Genomic DNA, 22,668 nt, shown 5'->3' on the forward strand with positions numbered 1-22,668 from the left:
ACAAGTAACCCATAATCAGAAAGACACACACAGTATATACTCACTTATACGCAGATATTAGCCATATTATATAGGATAAATATACTAAAATCTATAGACCTAAAGAAGTTACACAGCAGGAAGGCCCTAGAGAAGATGCTTAATTCTGTACTTCATTTTTAATTTTTAATTTTTTTTGATGGTGTTTAGTTTCTTGAGTTCTTTATATATTTTATATATTAACCCTTTGTCAGATATAGGGCTTTTCTATATCAGACTTGGGTAGAGGGATGTTGTGGGAGACAGAGGGCTCTCTGGGAGAAGAGAACCCTTGGGCTCGTACTTCCCTGAGATAAGCTGGAGTCCTCACACAGGATAGGCTCCTGGAGAGGATATGAATATGATTCTAGCTGAGACTTCTAGTAACAGGGATCATGGAGACTGAGAGACCACCATCTCACTAGACAAGAACTCCTAGTGGAGGAACAGAAACACCAATCCATGCACAAAATCTTCTACCCAAAATTTATCCTGTCTATGTAATGTGCAGGGACAACAATAAAGCCAGAATTGAGGGAATGTCCAACCCATGCCTCACCCAACCTGAGACTCACCCAATGGGAGACAGCCAACTCCTGCTACAATTAATGATACTCTGCCATGCCTGCAGATGGGAGCCTAGCATAGCTGTCCTCTGAGTGTCTACAGCCAGCACTCAATAAGAACGGATGCAGACACTACAAACAAACACTGGGTGGAGAATAGGAAGTCTTGTGTAACAGTGCAGAGAAGAATAGAAGGATCCAGATGTAATAGAAGCTCCACAAAATGATCAGCAGAGCCAAATAACAAGGACCCAGGGTGTCCGGAGGAGACCTAAGCACTAACTAAGGACCTTGCATGGACTGGGCCTAGGCCCTCTACACATGTGTAACAAATGGGCAGCTCAGTACTTATATGGATTCCCTAGTAAGGGGAATAGGGAGTGACTCTGACATGAACTCTGTTGACTTCTTTGCAATCACTTTGCCCTGTCAGGGCTACCTTGTCAGGCTGTAGGGGAAGAAGATAAACTTAGTCCTGACGAAACTTTGAGATGCTGAGGTGAGGTTGAGTGCTTCCCTTCTTTGAGGAGTAAGACGGGAGGAAGGAAGATAGGGGAAGTGGGGTAGGACCAGGAGTTTAGGAGGCAGGGGGATAAGACTGGGATGTAAAATGAATAAATAAAAATAAAAATAAAAAAATACTGTTTGATATCTTATGGTATTTATTTGTAGAAAAATTATTTGACATGTTTACTAGCACTGACTGTAATTAAACAGTTTCTTTAAACTAATTGAAAGTTTAATATTTGCGTCCAGGCTTAGAGTGGCTGAGGCTTCACTTGGAGATAAGTTTAATGCTTAGAAGAACACTAGATGTGTATTTTCCAATGTCTTCATAGTGTTGCTAGTTTTTTTAGAATATAAAGCAAAAGTCCAGCCCTTCCCCTTCATGCCTCAGTGTCCCTATGAGAGGAAGGATAAGCCAAGGATCTGTATGGGAAGAGAGTTTTCAACATGACTTTTGCTACTGATACAAGCAATAAGAGGTTGTGTATCATATACACAGTAATAAGCCAGGCCATTTCTACTTCGTACAGTCTGCTAAGCCATAACACTCTACTTTGTGGATTTATCTGCCACAGTATCCTTTATTTCCAATCTTTATTATGTGATTGTGTGTTCTTTTCTTTTCATCCATGAACTTCAATTTTCTGATCTGTTCACAGGTGTACTGGAAATAGGTAGTCATTAAGAATTTCCTTTTCTAAAACCCTTTACTTGTTTTCACACACTCATTTGACTCATATCATGTCCAATCAACAGTCTACAAGGCAACAGAAACTTGAACCAAGGAGACCACTGCAATGTTATCTGTTGTCATATCCTGTTGTCTGTCATCCTCTGCCTTAGTATTACATACCCAGGAAATAGTTTTTACACTGATTATCTACTTCAAAAAAATAAACTACTGCATAATATTTTATAATATCATGAAAGTAAAATAAAAAGACTTTAAAGTTTCAAATTTAAATATTTCACTCTGTATCAATTTTCTTTAAAGGAATCATAAAGTTTCTCAGTGTTGTGTGACATTAGCATACCATAAAACATGTCTTGAAGTCAGTGTTAGATTTAGATTATGGGTTATCATCCTCTAAGGGAGAAGCTAAATGACACGGCTTAAAAGACAGGGATAACTGTATTTTTTAGTTAAAAAGATAAGTTGTTTACAAAATTAGTGTTGAAATGTTGTACAGAGGTGACAAGGACTGCATTTAAAGTGACAGTTCAACCTGTTTACAAGAATAAGAAAGCAGCTGAACTTTTTCTGAAGCTTTTGTACATGATAATAATGAGGCACAAAAGATGGTTTACTGGAAACCTAATCTATCTGAGATTTGTTGATGCACTCTGAGCCTTGATCTTTAAGCACAACATTCTGGCAGAAACAAATGTATGTAGAAATTACAAAATTATCAGCTGATTTCTGTATTGTTTTTGTCTGCTGTTTGCTTCAATATTTTCAGTTCACTCATGAAAATGTTGAGTTCAAATCATAGAATGTATTTTTTTCCTAAAAAATAGAGTTTGTGGAAATGTTCAAGTAATTTTTTTAAATCTTTTATTTTTTTTATTAATTACACTTTATTCATTTTGTATCCCCCCATGAGCCCCTCCCTCCTCCCCTGCCGATCCCACCCTCCCTCCCCTTTCTGCATGCATGCCACTCCCCAAGTCCACTGATAGGGGAGGTCCTCCTCTCCTTCTTTCTGATCTTAGTCTATCAGTTCTCATCAAAAGTGGCTGCATTGTCCTCTACTGTGGCCTGGTAAGGCTGCTCCCCCCTCAGGGGGAAGTGATCAACGAGCAGGCCAATCAGATTATGTCAGAGGCAGTCCCTCTTCCCAGTACTATGGAACCCACTTGGACACTGAACTGCCATGGTCTACACCTGTGCAGGGGTTCCAGGTCATCTCCACAAATAGTCCTTGGTTGGAGTATGAGTCTCTGGGAAGTTCCCTGTGTTCAAATTATCTTGTTCTGTTGCTCTGCTTGTGGAGTTCCCGTTCCCTCCAGCTCTTACTATTTCCCACTTCTTACATAAAATTCCATTCACTCTGCCCATCAGTTGGCCATCAGGCTCAGCATCTGCTTTGACAGTCTATACTGCAGAAGCTTTCAGAGGCCCTCTGTGGCAGGTTTCAAGGTTGTTTCACTCATATAAACATACAATATAGAATAAACCCACTAAAAGCTGTACATCTAAACAAACTAAGCAAAAGAGAGGAACCTAACTAAAATGTTCAATCCCCATCCTGATAGGCAAAGAGGATGTACATCAGAAGAAAACGAAAATAGGAAACAACCTCGGAACCCGCTACAGAGGGCCTCTGAAAGCCAGATGTTCAAGTAATTTAAAGAGAAATAAAAGGCAGACATTGAAGGCTTCTGAGGCAATATTAGGAGTCTACAATAAAAGAGCACTAAAGAAGGACAGAAAGAGGAGAGGTAAAGAGAGAATCAAACAATAACAATGGGATGAAGCATACAGTGTCTCACTTTATCCTGAAATGAGAGCTGATGTGTGAATATTAGTTAGAAAGTGTAAAAGTAATTTCAGTGTCTCTAATCATTTAGATGCAGAGCTAGAACAAAATCAGTGAGATATGTATCTACACTGTACTTATCTAACTGTAAATGTATCTTGTGTGCACATGTGGTTTTAATAAGATTCTGTCTTCAAATCCTGCCAGGCTCCTCATTCTATGTTATAACTATCACTTTGAAGTTCAGAATAGGTACATAGAAGTTGTGGTCAGGGAATGAAAGTTTTTCTTGAAAAATATGTTTAAACCTTTTTTTTTATATATATACTGTAAAGAAATGGATAGATGGTAGGTTGCATAAGAAAAGGAAAATGTCTTATTGTTCTAGCTAGGACTTCAAGTACTATACTGAAGGAGATAAGGAGAGAGTAGGCAGCCTTGCATAGTCCTGATTTAAGTGGGATTGATTTAAGTGTCTGTCCATTTAGTTTGATGTTGGCTATATATTGCTTTTTACTATGTTTAGGTGTGTGCCTTGTATTCCTGAAATCTCCAAAACTTTAAACATGAACTAGTGTTGGATTTTGTCAAATGCTTTTTCGGCATCTACGGAGATGATCATGTGTTGTTTTTTTTTTTTTTTTTTTTTTTTTTTTCCTTCAATATGTTTATAGGGTGGATTATATTGATGGATTTCTGTATATTGACCATTCCTGCATGCCTAGAATGAAGCCTACTTGGAACAAATGGTGCCGGTCTAACTAAATGTCTACATGTAGAAAAATGCAAATAGATCAATAATTTCCTCCAGCACAAAACTAAAGTTCGGATGGATCAAAGACCTCAACATAAAACCGGACACAGTAAATCTGTTAGAAAAAAAAAAAGTGGGGGAGAGCCTTGATTTCATTGGCACATGAAACAACTTCCTGAACAGAACTTCAATAGCACAGATTCTGAGATCAACAATCAATAAATGTGATCTCATAAAACTGAAAAGCTTCTGTAAAGCAAAGGACACTGTTATCAAAACCAAATGACAGCCTACAGACTGGGAAAGGATCTTCAGCAACCCTATATCTGACAGAGGGCTAAAGTCCAGAATATATAAAGAACTGAACAAGTTAAACATCAAAAAACAAGTAATTCAACTATCAAAGCAGATGCTGAGCCTGATGGCCAACTGATGGTCAGAGTGAATGGAATTTTATGTAAGTGGGAAATAGTAAGAGCTGGAGAGGACAGGAACTCCACAAGGAGAGCAACAGAACAAGAAAATTTGAACACAAGGAACTTCCCAGAGACTCATACTCCAACCAAGGACTATTCATGGAGATAACCTAGAACCCCTGCACAGATAAAGCCCATGGCAGTTCAGTGTCCAAGTGGGTTACCTAGTAATGGGAAGAGGGACTGCCTCTGACATAATCTGATTGGCCTGCTCTTTGATCACCTCCCCCTGAGGAAGGAGCAGCCCTACCAGGCCACAGAAGAGGACAGTGCAGCCACTTTTGACGAGAATTGATAGACTAAGATCAGAAAGGAGAGGAGAACCTCCCCTATCAGTGGACTTGGGGAGGGGCATGCATGCAGAAAGGGGAGGGAGGGTGGGATCGGGAGGGGAAAGAGGGAGGGGCTTATGGGGGGATACAAAATGAATAAAGTGTAATTAATAAAAAAATTTAAAAAAGTTAAAAAAATTTCTAAAGAAGAGGAGGGAGGGTGGGATTGGGAGGAGATGAAGAAGGGGACACAGTCAGGATAAAAGTTGAATAAATTGTAATAAATGGTATTAATAAGAATAAATTTTTAAAATGAGGTGTAGAGAATTCTCAACAGAGGAATATCAAATGAGCATGTGAGAACTCCAGACTCCACAGTGAGAATGAGATTGCCTATAGCTGGAGTTACAGGCTGTGTAAGAAACTCATATCAGTTCAGAATGTCAAACTCTTACACTGAATGAATGTGAAAGAAATATGGAGGGATAGCTGTTAGATTTGCTGAGTTCACAATGTACTATCATACTTAATTCTATGTTTGCCAAAATTTTCACCCGTACATTTTCCCCAATTGAACATTTTAAATACCTAAAACAGTTGGTGTATAAGTAACCATGGATTATGCCTTCTGCTTAATCTACCTCTTAAAATTTCTTTACTGAGTGATTGTGGTTTGATGAATATTCCAATGACCACAGAAGTCTTCATATTGTGTAACCTGTCTTTGAAATCTACATATTCAGACATTTGTAATTCATCCTCATTGCAAATAAACTATTATTTTCCATTCAGTTTCTGTCCATAAGATAACTATGACATGTTATTCGCCCATGAGAATAACTACTTCTTGTAAATTTATCAATAGTTTCATAACTCTATCATACACTTCAGAAAAGATGAACAAGCAAGTTCACGTGTATGAAGTTCTGTGTGGAAGAAGCAGCTATCAGCATTATCTTTCAGGGTATTGCTTTAGTTAGCAATACTCTGAGCTAGCACTTGTTCACGTCTTTGTAGCACAAATTGTCACCTGTGAACCTGTTTTAAATACAGTCAACTATTCACTACAGAACTGAAGAGAAGGCTGTGATAGTAGGTTGTATTTCCATTCTCTTCACCCTTGTCTTATGAAATGTTTCCCAATGTTTATTTTTGTTGGCCTTCATAAAACACCGTAGGTCTTGCTGATCATAGCAAGAAGTGTTGAACTTTGGGAATCAATGTTAATTCAAAAATATGTGTTTCGTGGGAATCCCAAATTGTGATCATTTCAATACTCCATTATGCAAATGGAGAGATCAGAGGAATTTAGGAAATATTAAAAAGAATGTTTATGGTGTTGCTGCCAAGCACATACCTTCTAAGTGCTGAAATTTGCTTTATTAAGTTTAAGAGTATATGCAATGATATAACCAGGGAATTGCTAGAGAGCACAAAATTATGTCTTTGATTAATATTAGATTTTTGTTCAGAAAACCTAAGTATTGTCAATGTATAGAAATCAGAATTGTATTTAATAGGCTGTCATTGTAGAGGTAAAATTGCTCATGATTCAATGTTTATGGATAAAGCAATCAGATTTGTCCTTTAGTTCTATTCCTCATTAAGAAAACTGACTTCACGTGTCTGAGAAGTTGGAGCTTTTGCTTGGATGGAGTAATCTTGGAATCTCCTCTTCACTGTTGTATTACATGACCACAGTATATCAGCAGTTATCATTTCATTTCTAGGCTACAGAGAAAAGCTACAACACTGAACTTGAAGTATGAACTATGAGAGATCGGCAAATTTCCCTTCATGAATTTTATCATGGTCTTCATAAATGAGCAAATTCTGTACTATTTAAAAGGAAATATGAAGGAGAGAGAAAAAAAAAATTAAAGCAATGACCCAGTCAGGCATTCAAATGTCTCTCAGTCTTTGTAAAACTTTTTATATAGTACATTCATTTTTGACATTTTTCAATTAACTCTATGTAGCTTAATCTGTGCCTATATATCAGTAAGCAGCAAACTTTAGAGCCTCTTATTATTTGAGATGATGGATTCAACTGAGAATTTCACATCAATAAATTCAGTTCTACCAAGCATTATAGTATTCACACCTAAGCTCAATGCACTGAAGACTCATAACCACATATTGTTCCCAGTGATTTTATCTATATAAACAGAGAAGTGATGTGATTTTGGTGTGTGTTACAGTACCAATCATTCACTGTGAGGCCATCTGAGACTTAACTCTACTTATAGGTCTAGAGGCTGTGGTCCTCTTGAGGAAGATGTGCAGTTACTTAAAATGTGCATCTTAAGTACTTCATGGGAAGGAAGCTAACTTACAATGAGAAGAAAGATGACCACCACATTCAAACATGCTTCAGCACAGGTTAATGATCTAAAGTCCTTAGATGATGAAAATCTGTCCCAATAGTTTCTCATTTCATGTTTTATAGAATAAATTTTTTACAGCCATTTCTGTTCATCTAACATAAGGAATTACTAAGTGCATTTTGGACTGTATACAAATTCATATTTCTGGAATACAGAATTTAAGTTTACTTTTTAGAGTAGATACATTAGACTGTATTGAGCATTCATAAAAAAAAATTTAATTATATGAAATGTATTTGGGGATGTGTTTCCTTAGCACGTATTTTCTTTTCCATACCTCTCCATTGCAACATTAACAACCAGCCCAGGCAAATGTACTATTATTTTTTTTTGGTTGGTTACTTTTAATTTTCTACTCTTTTCACTATGAGAAAAAAACCATACAAGTATACAATATATATTAAAAATAACACACGAGCTCCCACCAACTCTCCAAATCTCTTCTCTGCATACCTCACAATTTCATGATCTCTTCTTATTATTTACTATTTTATAACCAACTGGGTCCAATTTTTGTGCCCATCAGTGCACGGATGTTAAGCCATCTAACAAAGCCTTACCAGTAGGTATCCTTTCAAAAAACAAACAAACAAAAAAACTTTCCTCTTTCAGTAACCATCAAGCACAAGTATTTCCTCAGAGCTGGAGCCAAGAGCCCATCAGTGCTACAGGCTAGAATAATTTCTTAATTTTTAAGAATTTCATACATGGTTGCTATATTTACTTATTTTCCACTATCCAATTTCTCAGGCATTTTCTTCAACTCCATGCCATAGTATTTATGAATGAGTAAATTCTTTAATCTTCAAAGGAAAATATTAAAGCAAAGGAAAATTTTTTAAATTGGTATTGTAAACCACATGAAAAATTTTAAATAGTTAATTAGTAAACTTTTTAGTTTGTGCTTGCTTTTTGAGCTAATAGATTCAGCTGAGAATGCCGCAGCAATAACTTTCAAATTCATAACGTCTTCACCTTAAATTATTTTTTTCTTACAAATGCACATACACCACATACACACATAATTTACTGATCTTGTTGAGTGTTATTCATATATACATGTTTTTAGGGTTGACCATTTAGGATTGAATAATCTGTTAAACAGCGTGACCCAGGTGCAAACTGATTCTCTGTTCTTCCAAAAGAAAGCCGATTCTCTCCCTCTCAACCCCTACTGATTGCCCGCCATTTTACATTGAGGGATGATGTCTTACGCAATTTCCTTATCAGTGGCCTTCTGAGGTTTTCATTAGGCTTTTTAAGTTACCATTTTGCTGAGACTTCACAGATAGAGCTTCTATGTCATGTCTAGAATATATCTGGCAGCAGGCATCCAGATCATCTCACTCCTACTGTAAAACTACCTTCTTATTCCATAATCTTCTGAGCCTTCGAGCTAGAGACCACATGGTTATTTGTTTTTATTTTGACCAATTTACAGAACTCTGGTTTAGTCTCTATTTATCTCAAAAGGAAGTTTATTTACCGTTAAGTGAAAGCTACAAATATCTTTAAATGTAAAGATACTTATTAAGAACATGGCTATGAAATAGATTGCTTTAGGAAAATAGTGCTGGTAAGTTTTCCTCTTGAGTTGATGACCTCTACAGCCATGGTACCTCTTCTAGCATGGCTGGCTAGGCATGCTTACTGTTTTGGTCTTGTGCAGGGTTTCTACAAGTAACTGCAGCTGATGTGGATTCGTGTGTGCCCTAGCCTCATCATGACCAGAAGACATCATTTCACAGTAGTCCTTCTCATCCTCTGTCTCTTATGATTTTTTTTTGTTCCCATTCTCTCATCTGAGATGTTATCTGACCCTTTAAGAGGGAGTAACATTGATATCAATCTGTGGCTCACCACTAGGCTTTTTTATTGTCAGACTTCTGAGGTATCATGAATACTCTCTCTATTCACTACCTGTCTCCTGTTAGCAACTCCAGTTCACCACTCTTTTAACCACTGTATTCCAATCAATTAGTGTATATCTTATTCATATAAATATATGCATAATAAAGTGGATATGGATAATATTATAATTCAGAAAGAGCAAATTTTACTGTATTTAAATCTTTTATTAAGTTAACCAAGAAGAAGTAAGAAGAATTCTAAAGGACAGAACAGCATTTCACTGAAAATTACTAAAACCATTTTTTATCATGAGCATAGATTGGCATATTGTAAACTGATTTCTTTATCTTAAAAAAAAAACAGTAATAGATATTGACGCTTAACACTGACCTTATATTAAAAAAAAAATAAAACTGTCATAGTTTTCATCCCTTTGCTATGATAAAACACCACCATCAAGATAATTTACCTAAGGGAAAGTTTATTTGCGATCATGATTCTAACACTGTAAGAGTTCATAGTGTCCGTGCATCATGCCATCAGGCAGTAGGCAATGGTGGTGGAAGACTCACAACTCAGACAATAAGAAATAAGCAGAGAGAAATAAACAAAAATGGCACATGGCTTTGAAATCTAAAACTGTGCTCTCACTGATGCACTTCCTCAAACATGGCCACCTCTCCCAAGCCTCCCCAAGTAACAGCACCAAATGTGGGGCAAGTAACCAAACGTCAGAGCTTATATGAGACAGTCTCTTTCAAAATACCACAGATTTCTACAAGGTATTTCTGTGTCAGCTCTGTCTACATGCAACAATAAAAGTAGATGGTCAATCCTTTACCTATAATGGATGAAAGTATTATTTGATTCAAGCAAATTTAACTGGAGAATGGGTAGCTAATGTGATCTAAATATATTTTTGAAAAAAAAATCTGTATCTAATTTTGAAAGGGTATCTTATATTGAATACTGAGAAAAAATGGTAAGAAAAACTTTCCTAGTCTAATCCAGCATTTAAAAACAATACTAATAAAAACATGTGGAAAAAAAACAAGAGATACTAAAAAAAAAAAAAAGAAAAAAGAAAAAGAAAAAGAAAACGAAGGAGAGGAGGAAGTAACTGAAGGAGGCAGGCTTTCCTCTACCTCAATTCCATCTAAATGTACATGGAACCTGAGAGATAAGTCCTAATGTGCACAGCCACAGCTGGCAAGTTTGCCCGCGCTTGTGCAGACTGTCACAGCAACTCCAGATGACAAGACTGGGCTTCTTTCTTTTCTTCTTTTTCTAACAAGAGAACAAAACTTACTGGTAAACACTGTGTAGCTCACACATATCCTCTGTGCACACTGAGAGGATTCATATGTGATTGGTAAATCATTCTTGAACGGTGTGAGGGCCCCTCCGGTAAATGCATCGTGCGTGTGCAAGACATACATTATCCAAACTCAGTTCTGAGCTTTCCTCCAACAACATGCATGTTCTAACAAGGGAGTGCTTGTGGTCTTTTTTTTTAAATTATTATTATTATTTTTTTCTTTTTAGTTACATTTTGTTAACTCTGTGTCCCAGCTGTATCCCGCTCCCTCATTCCCTCCCCAACCCCACACTCCCTCCCTGGTCTCTTCCCTGCCCCTTTCCAAGTCCACTGATAGGGGAGGACCTCCTCCCCTTTCATCTGACCCTGTTTTATCAGGTATCTTCAGGGCTGGCTGCAAAGTCCTCCTCTGTGGCCTAACAGACTGCTCCTCCCCGGGGGGAGGGGGGGGTCAAACAGCCTGCCCTTGAGATCCTGTTAGAAATAGTCCGTGTTCCCCACAAGTCACAGAGAACAATAGAAATGTCGTCTATTTGAAAAAAAAAAAAAAGAAAGAAAAGTAAAGAAATAAAAAAAAAAAACCACTAGTTTCTAAAGTTGGGAAGGGTCATAAGTTAAAAAGGAGGAAAAATAACATTATTGGCATGTTCTAGGCAAGGTCTCAAGACAGGCTGATGTTTTGGCAGAATTGTCCATTTCACTGTTCTGAAATAAATAGTACTTATTGCTGAGGTGTAATAGAAACACTTCATTACCTCCATGAATCCTGGCTGGGTAGGAAATTTTGTGTAAAACCTGATGGGTGGTGTGTAGGGGCTGTTGCTCTGCTGACTGTTAAATTTCTGGAGATTCAGTGAGAAACTGGATAGAGGCTATCTACAGCAGACAGCAGAAGGAGTGAGGGTAGTTTCTGACACAGAGGAATTATACTGCCTGTTGTTATTCTCCACTGGTTCAGAACAGAAGAAATCTGTTAGAAGTCCCGGAGGGAAATTTAAGTAGTAAATTTTATTTGGTTTCAAAGCCTAAAAAAACCAAACCAAACCAAACGAAAACAAAACAAAACATTAGTCATACTGGGAATAAGAGAATATGGCATCTGAGGTCAATATACACTGTTTAAAAAAAAATTCTTGCTAACTTAGTAGAGATTTATAAAATGAAAAAAGTCAATATTTGGGGGAAATAGAAGCTATATTATTTGTTTTCAAATATTAAGTGTCACTCTCATATCAGTTTATACCTATGAAATTAGTATATTCATGAACTTGAGACATTACCTAAGCATCATTGTAGGTCCAATTTATAGTGAGATATATTGTTATTGAACACTACGCTTTCCTTTATGAGCTATTGAAAGAATTTAATGAGCATACAATATACTCACTCTTAGGAAGACAGGCCTGTGGTATACACTCACATCAGTGAAATGCCCTTTATTAAGTGGTACGCAGATATTGGAAATTTTTTTTAATTTAAGCCAAGCTAAGATATAAAAACATGTAAGAGGTTTGACCTACCTCAAACACTATAGGGAAGTCAATGATTTAAAATATTTGTAGTGTTTTGAAATATTTTGAATATCTGATTCAAATAAAATAAAGCGTTAATAACTTCACGTTTTCATATTTTGCGGAGGACAGAATTTCCTTATGTTGAACGTGTGGGGAGTTTTCCTTTCTCACTCTCTTGGCCTCTTGCAGAGTTGGGCTGATATTAGTACCATCACACTTAGCTCATTTTCTTTCTCTGCAGTAGGGCTTTTCTTAGCATTTGAATTACACAAATAAACTCTCATTGTAATTCCACTGGACAGTTCTGCTTTGAAAATTAAAAAGTGGATCCTGATATTAATTAGCATTTATCTTCCACTAGGGAATTTAAAGCAACATTTGAGCATTAGAGCTAAGAAGACAGCTTTGGTGTGTGACTCTTTAATCCTGTCTTTGTAAACTGAAGAGTATTTTCTTCCATATTAGCTGTATTTGTCTTATCTTTAAAAGTCACTGTGTTCTCGATGAAATAGGCAAATAAAAATGTTTTAAACTTTTATTTTGAGGATAAATTATTTTCTAGTTCAAGTAGGAGCTGCCCCCATTTCTGTTACTTGGAGATACTGTAATACTTCCCTGAAGCCATAGCAAGATTCCTTTTGTGGGTTCCATGAAATAAATCTTAGGGTTTCCTATTCCAACTATTGTAATTACCATCATATATATTTTTATAAGCAATGATGCTAACCAAGTATTAACTTTTTAATAGTTGTTTTTCTATATATTAGGCCTATTGTTTCACAACATTGTTATAGGGTGTCCATGATGCTAAAATAAGAAAAAGACATCTTGAAGAATTTGGATCTTTCACATAAGGTCCCAACTGGAGTAGGAGAATAATGCAGCCCTAGAGATGCTCTCTGTAACAACTGTGATCTATTGTTCAGTATAACTGTGCCAAAAGTGTGATATCTGAAGTACAAAATTCTATTTATAACATTAAATACTAAAGTTAAAACTCACAATTATACCTCAATTAGTAATGATAAATTATGCACTGTTAAAGAACATTGCATTTCCATTTCTTCATAAAACATTATTCTAGTGTTTCAGATATGCTCATGCAATTCTCTCAGTTAATTTACTTATTCTATCAACTAGATTGTTTTGAAGGTGTCATTATCAAAACATTTAATGCTCACTTAGCCATTTTTCCATCTGGATATTTGCCATTCCAATTCCTACTTAAATTCATTCATAAAGTGTTTAACTCTGTAAGTTAAATTTTTCTCCATGAATTTCTATGTACCCTGATAGCAGAAAGTATAATAGAGAGCAAGGATGCCTGTGATTGACACTGAATATCTAATTAATATTTTTAAATCCCTATATTCATAATCTCGATATTACATTTGCATACATGGGTACAATTTTAAATGTCCTTAATTTCCATTTCACAAGAACAATTATTTTTAAACCATCATTTAGTTTGTTAGATATTTATGTAGATTCTTAAAGTTGATTTTCAGAAAATTAAAAATGTGAAGAAAATTGTAAGAACAGGTAATTTCCATCCATATTTGAGGGACATATTCTCAATATAATGCCCATCAACATTGAATATTAACTTGCCAGATGTACTTACAATCATATGAAATTGTAGCATATCTATCAAAGCCATAATATGTATACAAGGGGCAGATTTTACTTTCTCACCATGAGATGGCTGCATATCAAATTTTCTAATTCACAGCCTCTTACTACGTGAGTATCTTATTTTTTCATAACAAATATCTAAGGTTGGTCTGGGGGGATGGAAAGCAAGAAGAAATTTATACTTTTTCCCTGAAGCTAAATGGCTTTGTTATATTTTAGAATGAATTTCAAATGATGATAGTAATGTCTTATTATTCTTTTGGGACACCCAATATTCAAATCAAGTAGCCTTGCTCTGAAGCAACTCATGTGTAAACATGGAAAGTCTGTGTACCAAGTCAGCAGACAATGTAAAACACTAGTTATGTTATGTACTTTGAAAGGTTGTGGAAGATTGTAGCTCTCAGAAATCTAACATTTTCTACTAAAATCTTCACATATTACAGAACAGAAATGACTATCTCCTCTGAGTTCTAACTATTCTAAACCATAGGATCTAACAACAAGATAAAATCATCATCCTTATTTTGACAGTTCCCTTTATTGAAATTTTTTTCACATCTAGAAAGGGAGAGCTGTCGTTTTAATCATAAAAGATCTCATTGACCTCTACTGTGGCCTGGTAAGGCTGCTCCCCCCTCAGGGGGAAGTGATCAACGAGCAGGCCAATCAGATTATGTCAGAGGCAGTCCCTCTTCCCATTACTATGTAACCCACTTGGACACTGAACTGCCATGGGCTACACCTGTGCAGGGGTTCCAGGTCATCTCCACAAATAGTCCTTGGTTGGAGTATGAGTCTCTGGGAAGTTCCCTGTGTTCAAATTATCTTGTTCTGTTGCTCTGCTTGTGGAGTTCCCGTTCCCTCCAGCTCTTACTATTTCCCACTTCTTACATAAAATTCCATTCACTCTGCCCATCAGTTGGCCATCAGGCTCAGCATCTGCTTTGACAGTCTATACTGCAGAAGCTTTCAGAGGCCCTCTGTGGCAGGTTTCAAGGTTGTTTCCTGTTTTCTTCTGGCTTTCAGAGGCCCTCTGTAGCGGGTTCCAAGGTTGTTTCCTATTTTCGTTTTCTTCTGATGTCCATCCTCTTTGCCTTTCAGGATGGGGATTGAACATTTTAGTTAGGGTCCTCTCTTTTGCTTAGTTTGTTTAGATGTACAGCTTTTAGTGGGTGTACCAGGCCACAGTAGAGGACAATGCAGCCACTTTTGATGAGAACTGATAGACTAAGATCAGAAAGAAGGAGAGGAGGACCTCCCCTATCAGTGGACTTGGGGAGTGGCATGCATGCAGAAAGGGGAGGGAGGGTGGGATCGGCAGGGGAGGAGGGAGGGGCTTATGGGGGGATACAAAATGAATAAAGTGTAATTAATAAAAAAAAAATAAAAGATTAAAAAAAAAAAGATCTTATTGAAATACTGTCAATACTTCCCCTTCAATCTAAACCTATAAGACAATAACCATTCCTATATTTTATAATAAGGGAATCAGTTCCAGAATGTCTCGACTTATTCTCTAGTATCTAGAATTCCTTTTCTTTCAGTCTTCATTTTATGCCCTCAGTGCTGTAGAAGATGAAAGCTTAGTTTTTCCACCCCTCCGAAAGCTTAGTTTGCTTGCAAAGTAATCTTGATTTAGTATTACCTGAATTTTCTAATGATGGTGTTCACATCATGGGCTTCTGTTTGGAACACAGGTTAAACATCCCCATCATCTAGGATACAGTCATTGTTCAGTTCCAGATCCTATTTATGTTGACATCAAATCAAGACAAGCTCTGTAGATATCTCATTTCTCATCGGACATTTCGAATTTTGTTCAGAATCTACAGGTTTAGAACCAATTATGTTAATTTATTGTATGGTATGTTCCATCATTACATAATTATTTATTTTGATGACATTATTACCAAGATATTATCAGCATGTTCCCCATAAGTTGGATTCAGCCTCATTTTGATATCTCTCGAATACTCTTTGACAGAGTATTACTCTTTTACTTTTCTGCTGTAATAAATCTTGTACCTGGGATTTCTTCTCTAGCAAGAACAATTATTTCAAAAAGCCTAAATGCCTTGTATAGGCAAATGCTATTTTAAAAGTGCCTGATCATTACGACCGTTTGTGCTTTGTGATTGCTTACATGCTCTCTTTTCCCAGCTAAAACTGCTTTAGAGACTTAAATCTGGAACTTACTTTTGAAAAAGGTAAATACGTTTTTACATTTCTGCATGCTTGTATATGGGGGGGACTTTTGTGTATGTATGCATCCTTGTCAAATGAGTATATCCAATATTTTCTTCAAACACTGATGTCTTATGAAAAACACACTTTCCCTTTATTAATTTACAGGTTCTATAGTTTTGTTCAGGTCAACATCCCAAAGGCATGCAAGTATATAAACACATTCCATGCCATAGATCTTTCACTGGGAAACTAAAAATGAATGTTTCCTCAAACATTATATTGGAATCTCATGAGAATCAATTGTGCAAAGGTATCTTATGTGATAATTGAGTATGTAAAACTTAAATTGTAATAGTATATCAATAATTTTATTTAGATACTTGCCAGTGTCAAACAAGAAGGAATTAGGATTACCTGAAAGGGTATTAATTTTCATAAAATATCCATGTTCTTTACTCCCAAATTTTAAACACATATACTGACATAGTTGTAAATACAAATAGGCTGATATTTATTTAGTAAAGTTTTCTGCAAAACAGTAGTGCATTAAACATTGCAGATTTAGTATGTATTCCCTAAATCTATGAGTAAACTGTGTGTTGGGTAACATTGCTATGCAGATAATTATAAGACATTGCAATGAGAGTAGCAGGGTAAGGAAATTTCATCTTCATTTTCTTAAGATCCTACTTTGGCCAGAAAATTAATTACATATATTAAAATTTAAAAAGAGAAAAGAAAAATGCATGACTTCCATGGCAAAGGAAATCTGCTTATTCAATGAACACCTAAAATATAATTGGAAAAAGATCCATACACATTGTGTTGAACAAAAAGTGCTAGCTCTGAAAGACCAACTGAATTTGGAGACTTAAAATAAACACTATTTTTAGCATGGCATAGATATGAGTCTCTCAGATTTGACTTCTCACCTTTTGGGCTAGGAATCCAATATCTTTTTAGTGTACAAACTGAATCATTCACATGAGAATTGTATCTTCTACCTTTAAGAAACTACAATATTATTGCAGCATTTCTCCTTTCCCTTCATTCCATGCAAACCTACTTATATACCTCTCCTTGCTCTCTTACAATCATTGATTTTTGCACATATGTGTCTTACCGTAGCTAGTCCTAAATACAAACTACATATTCTGTGTACTATTACTTGTATATTTGTTTCCATGGATTATACATTGATAGTAGATCAATTGGTGTTTTCTTCCCTGGAAAAAATCCTTTCCTCTGATCTTATTCCTTAGCTGCCTATAGACTTTTTTTTCTTTTTTCTGTGAGCATCATGCATTTTTTAAAATGAACTAAAGAAGGGTAGCATAAGCATAGTGCATCTGCTATTTCTCAAGTTTTTAGTTAAAAATTAATGCATGCACACATTGAAATATGTTACTACATATCCTCATTACCTACCTCTAACTTCGTCATTTGTGCCCTTGTAACTAACCCAACCCTTCCAATCTTCATAGTTTTTCCATTTGTTTGTCTGGTTTTTGTAAGCCCACTAACTCCAATTAGTGCTGCCAATATGTGCATGGATGGCCCAATCCACTCAACATGGGAGTCCCACTGGTAACACCACATCAACAAAAAGAACAATTTTTTACCTTAAGAAATATCGATTTTCTATAGTTTGTCAGTGGTGTGGGGACTAAGGATCATCTACCATATCCAATGTCTTTATTATGGCTGGCTTAACCTTGAACAGGTATGACTGTTGTGAGTTCATGACTGTGACAGCAATGTCCTGTCTAAAAGGAAGCATGTCATAACAGTTCTCCATCTTCCAGCTCTTATATTTCCCCTTCCTTCTCTTTTAAAATATGCCTTTGAGCATTGGCTGTGCATGAGTTAAAACAGATGAATCAACTAGGGCTGAGAAGCCAGTGTATTTGTCTTAGCATTTTAACGAATTATATGTGTCTCCATTGAACTCTGTTCACTGTAAATATAATTTATCATTATTATTATTGTTATTTTTATTATTATTACTATTACTGGATTTGAGGTTTGTTCAACATGGTAGAATTTCATGACTGATTTTTGAATCATGTCCAAAATACAATGGATTCAGAAGTCATAAGCCCTAGTGTAGAATTTGATATCGTTAATTATACTAAATGGTCATGCTATCAATCACCTTCTTAGTATTTATGTCTATAACACAGAACAGGGTACTCTTATCTTGAGAATTTTTTTGATATTTTTAAATTTTTATTTTTTATATTAATAACCGTTTATTCATTTTGTATCCCAGCTGTAGCCCCCTTCCTCCTCCCTTCCAAATCTCACCCTCCCTCCCTCTTCTCCTCCTATACCCCTCTACAAGTCCATGGATAGGGGAGGTCCTCCTCCACTTTCATCTAACCCTAGCTTATCTGATCTCATCTGAACTGGTTGTATTGTCCTCCTCTGTGGCCTGGCAAGGCTGCTCCCCAATCCAGGGGAGGCAGTCAAAGAGCTAGCCACTGAGTTCATGTCAAAGACAGACCCTGTTCCCCTTACTAGGGTACCCACTTGGATACCAAGCTGCCTTGGGCTACATCTGAGCAGGGGTTCTAGGCTATATCCATGAATGGTGCTTGGTTGGAGTATCAGTCTCAGAAAAGACCCCTGTGCCCAGATAATTTGGTTCTGTTGCTCTCCTTGTGAAGCTCCTGTCCTCTCCAGGTCTTACTATCTCCCTCTTCTTTCCTAAGATTCCCTGCATTCTGCCCAAAGTTTGTTTCTGAGTCTCATTATCTGCTTTTATACAATGCTGGTTAGAGACTTTCAGAGGCTCTCCGTGGAAGGCTCCTGTCCGTTTTCCTGTTTTCCCCTTCTTCCAAAGTCTGTCTCGTTGCCTTTCTGAGTGAAGACTGATCATCTTACCCAGAATCCTCCTACTAGCTCGCCTTCTTTAGGTGTTCAGATTTTTGTAGGTTATCTCATATTATATATACAGTATCTACTTACAAGTCAGTTTATACTATGTGTGTCTTTCTGTTTCTGGGATGCCTCACTCGGGATGATCTCTTATTAATTTTTAACTGCTTGAAAGACTACAGAAGTGATGAACACCTTATGGGACTTCTGATGCAGTCAACAAGGCAGACATTTGATATAACAGGACCGATATAGTCTTCCTTGGACTAAGAATAGCAAGTAGAAACCCTTCTACTGAGTTTACTTCCCAACATCATTATTTCTATTGCTGGAGTATATTTCTAACCTAAGGGAATTGATATAAATACAGCCTAGTTAGAGAAGCATAAATATTACTTTTAAAAAGCCAAGTTCACACCAAATGCCTAAGACAGTATCTGAGGAGTTCTTACTTTTTATATTTTTAAAAATGATTGTAATCCTTTCTCAAAAAGAAAAAAATCAGCCTAGGAAGAAAACAAAGATGTAAGACACAATGACATAATTTCTCAGGCTACAAACAGAGATTGTACTTCAGTAACTTATATTTAGTTTCTGATACATCTCCAGAACAAATCATTTAAGGTTAATTTACTTGTATTTCTTCACTAGTAGCACATGTAGCATAATGTGTGAAAAAAATCATTTAAATATACCATGAAGCCTTTCTATGCAAATGGAATTAGAAAGAGAAGATAATTAACTACTTCTCTATTTTTCTTCTTAGGATTTTTAATATGCGTATTTCTTTAAGCCACTTTTAAATTACTCATAGCTCTAATTTTAAGTTTGTCTGTCTCTCAGGAATGTGGGTTATATTTAGACTGATTATGTGTCCCTGAATTCTCAGTGTAGCAAGCCGTAATGTTTTTCCTATTGTGTTGTCAAAAACTTGAATATACTGAAGGCTGCAGATAAGAATTATATAAAGTCACTATGGTTTTATTATACCAAGTCCACCACAGACAACATGGAATAAATACACTGTAAATATTTATATGTATTTATAATAATGGTAGTCACAGATGAATTACCTATATATTCTCCTAAATATTTACATCCCTATGTTAGTAAATGAACTCAAGGACATGAGCAATCACTCCCAGGGGTCACAAACAATAAGAGTCACTTCATCTAGAACAGCAGATATTTTAAGAAAGAAAAACTGGGTATGCTACAAAATTTCATCCTACAGGCACACACAACTAACTATATATTAATACTCTGTTATAATTAAGAATATATGTACACATATATTTTTCTTTCCCCGATGAATTTTTTATTTTATTTTTTTTATATTAATTAGTTACTACTTTGTATCCCAGCTGTAGCTTTCTCTCTCATTCCCTCCCAATCTCACCCTCCCTTATCTCCTCCTTGCCCCTTTCTAAGTCCACTAATGGGCGAGGTCTTCCTCACCTTCTATCTGACCCTAGCCTATCAGATCTCATCAGGGCTGACTCCATTGTCTTCCTCTGTGGCCTGATAAGGCTCCTCCCCCCCTCAGGGAGAGGTGACCAAAGGAATAGATACAGAAACTGTGGTACTCTTAGACAATGGAATACTGCTCAGCAATTAAAAGCAAGGAAATAATGAAATTTGCAGGCAAATGGTGGGATCTAGAAAAGATCATCCTGAGTGAGGCATTCCAGAAGTAGAAAGACACTCATAGTATATACTCACTTATAAGTGGATATTAGACATATAATATGGGAGAAACATACTAAAATCTGTACACCTACAGAAAATAAGCAAGGAGGAGGACCCTGGGTAAGATGATCAACCCTCATTCAGAAAGGCAAATGGGATGCACATACATTTTTCTATTCACTATTTAATGAATAAGTCAAGGGATAACTGATAATGATGATGTTATCTATCAATATGGTTCTTAAGCATAACAGCTGGGATGACCTTTTGGTAACACCTTTGGAAGCTTGCATGGGAAATTCTGGTACCATAAAATATAGACCTAGATCTCAGTGAGAAGACATTCAGGTCAGTTCTAGCTCCATGTTCTCTGGACCCTGTGTTTAAAGTGTGTGGTATCTTTTATCATAGCAACTTCCCTACCACCTCTGGGAGGCAACTGAGGCAACCAAGTACAGGAGCAATAGCCTATACTGTATTGAAATTCTCTTGGACAACCCTGACTAACCAACTTGTCTCTGGTACCTATTAGCCACAACAGCAACAGCCATCAACAAAGCATGTTTTTCTTCTGACTGGACAATAATAGCATCCATGCCTTGGTAGTAATCAATGGCCCTCTGATTGGTATTAAGGCGTATTCAACAAGAGGGTAATTATGTCTGGCAATGGAAACCAAGCCAACTAGACAGAGCAAATGAAGATATCATACTGAAAGAGTGCTTACATGTACCACTTTACTGAACTAGGAAAATTTCTAGCTAGGTTCTAAATATCTTTATAACCACAGATATGTTTAGTTCTCACTTCTCATAAAAGCAACTTCTTTTTGCAACATACCATTACAAAAAAACTACAACATCTAATACAGAGATTATATTGTGCCTAGGCACTGCTGAAACATGTATGTTTCCTTCCTTTAATACTTATGAATCGTTATGCAAGAGGAGATAAAAAGACTTTAAGAGCCAGAGGAACAGGAAATTTACCATAAGATTGTGTCTACCAGAAGTGTCAGAAAGACTATACTCATGAATTAACATGGTTAAAACCAAAGCAGACTTGTTCTCGTTGACAATTATAGATATGATCACTAGAAGGGGGGCTGTTCAAGAGGCTTCAAGTCTAGATATTATACTTAACACAACTATGGAATGTTGAGAAGAGTAGAAATATTTTTCCTGAAGGTAGAGTCCTGAATTAGTTATCGAATACCAAGTAGTCAATCCTGAGATCATTCACAAATAGTGAGGTGAATGTGTGTGTGTGTATGTGTGTGTGTGTGTAAAATTAAAGAAAATAAAGCAAAAAAATGGAGAGACAGTGGAGAGTCCAGCCAGAGTTAGAGAGAGGAAAAGGGAACAGGATAAATAATGTAATTTTATTCTAATTATAAGTAGATTCAGTGGTGAATATGATCACTATACTAACTAATTTTTTTATAAGAACACCCATAAATAAATCATTGGAAGCTATGAATTAGTATTTTAAACCTATTCAATAAACCTTAAAGTACAGTTCACTTTCCTTTTTTGGAATTGTACCTACTACTGAGATTTCTGAGTCAAACTGCAGTCTTACTTTCCATTTATTTGTGAGCCTTACAGATTATTACATGATTGCTATACTAACTTTAATTTTTCCAGCATGATGTAAATATTCCCCTTTCTCTACCTTCTCCCCCAAACATAGCTGCTTTTCTTTAGTTGCTTTAAATTCTAAACACAACCAGGGCAAAACCATTAATAAGAAAAAATTCAATATTTGTTTTGGGGTCTGGAGAGGCAGCTCAACAATTTAGATCCCTTGTTGCTTATTGCAAAGGACCTAAGTTCTCTTCCCAGCGAAAATATCAGGCAGTTTCAGGAGATCTGGTGCTTCTGGACTCAAATCACTTTCAACCATATGCATACATCCATAAACAAACACACATACTTAAATATAATTTGAAATAAAATACAGTGTTTGGAATTTGTATGTTTTTAATTTCACTGTTCTTTTAAATAGTAAGACAATTTTCTCTTTTTTCTTATTTTTTATGACATAACTCAATTTACATCTCTGTCATAGGCCCCTCCCTCCTCTCCACCTAGTCCCATCCTTCCTCCCACATTTCCTCCCTCTTGTGTTC

The sequence above is a fragment of the Psammomys obesus genome, unplaced genomic scaffold, assembly GCF_907164565.1.
Source record: "Psammomys obesus unplaced genomic scaffold, mPsaObe1.curated_primary_1811, whole genome shotgun sequence".
Classification (NCBI taxonomy): Eukaryota; Metazoa; Chordata; class Mammalia; order Rodentia; family Muridae; genus Psammomys; species Psammomys obesus.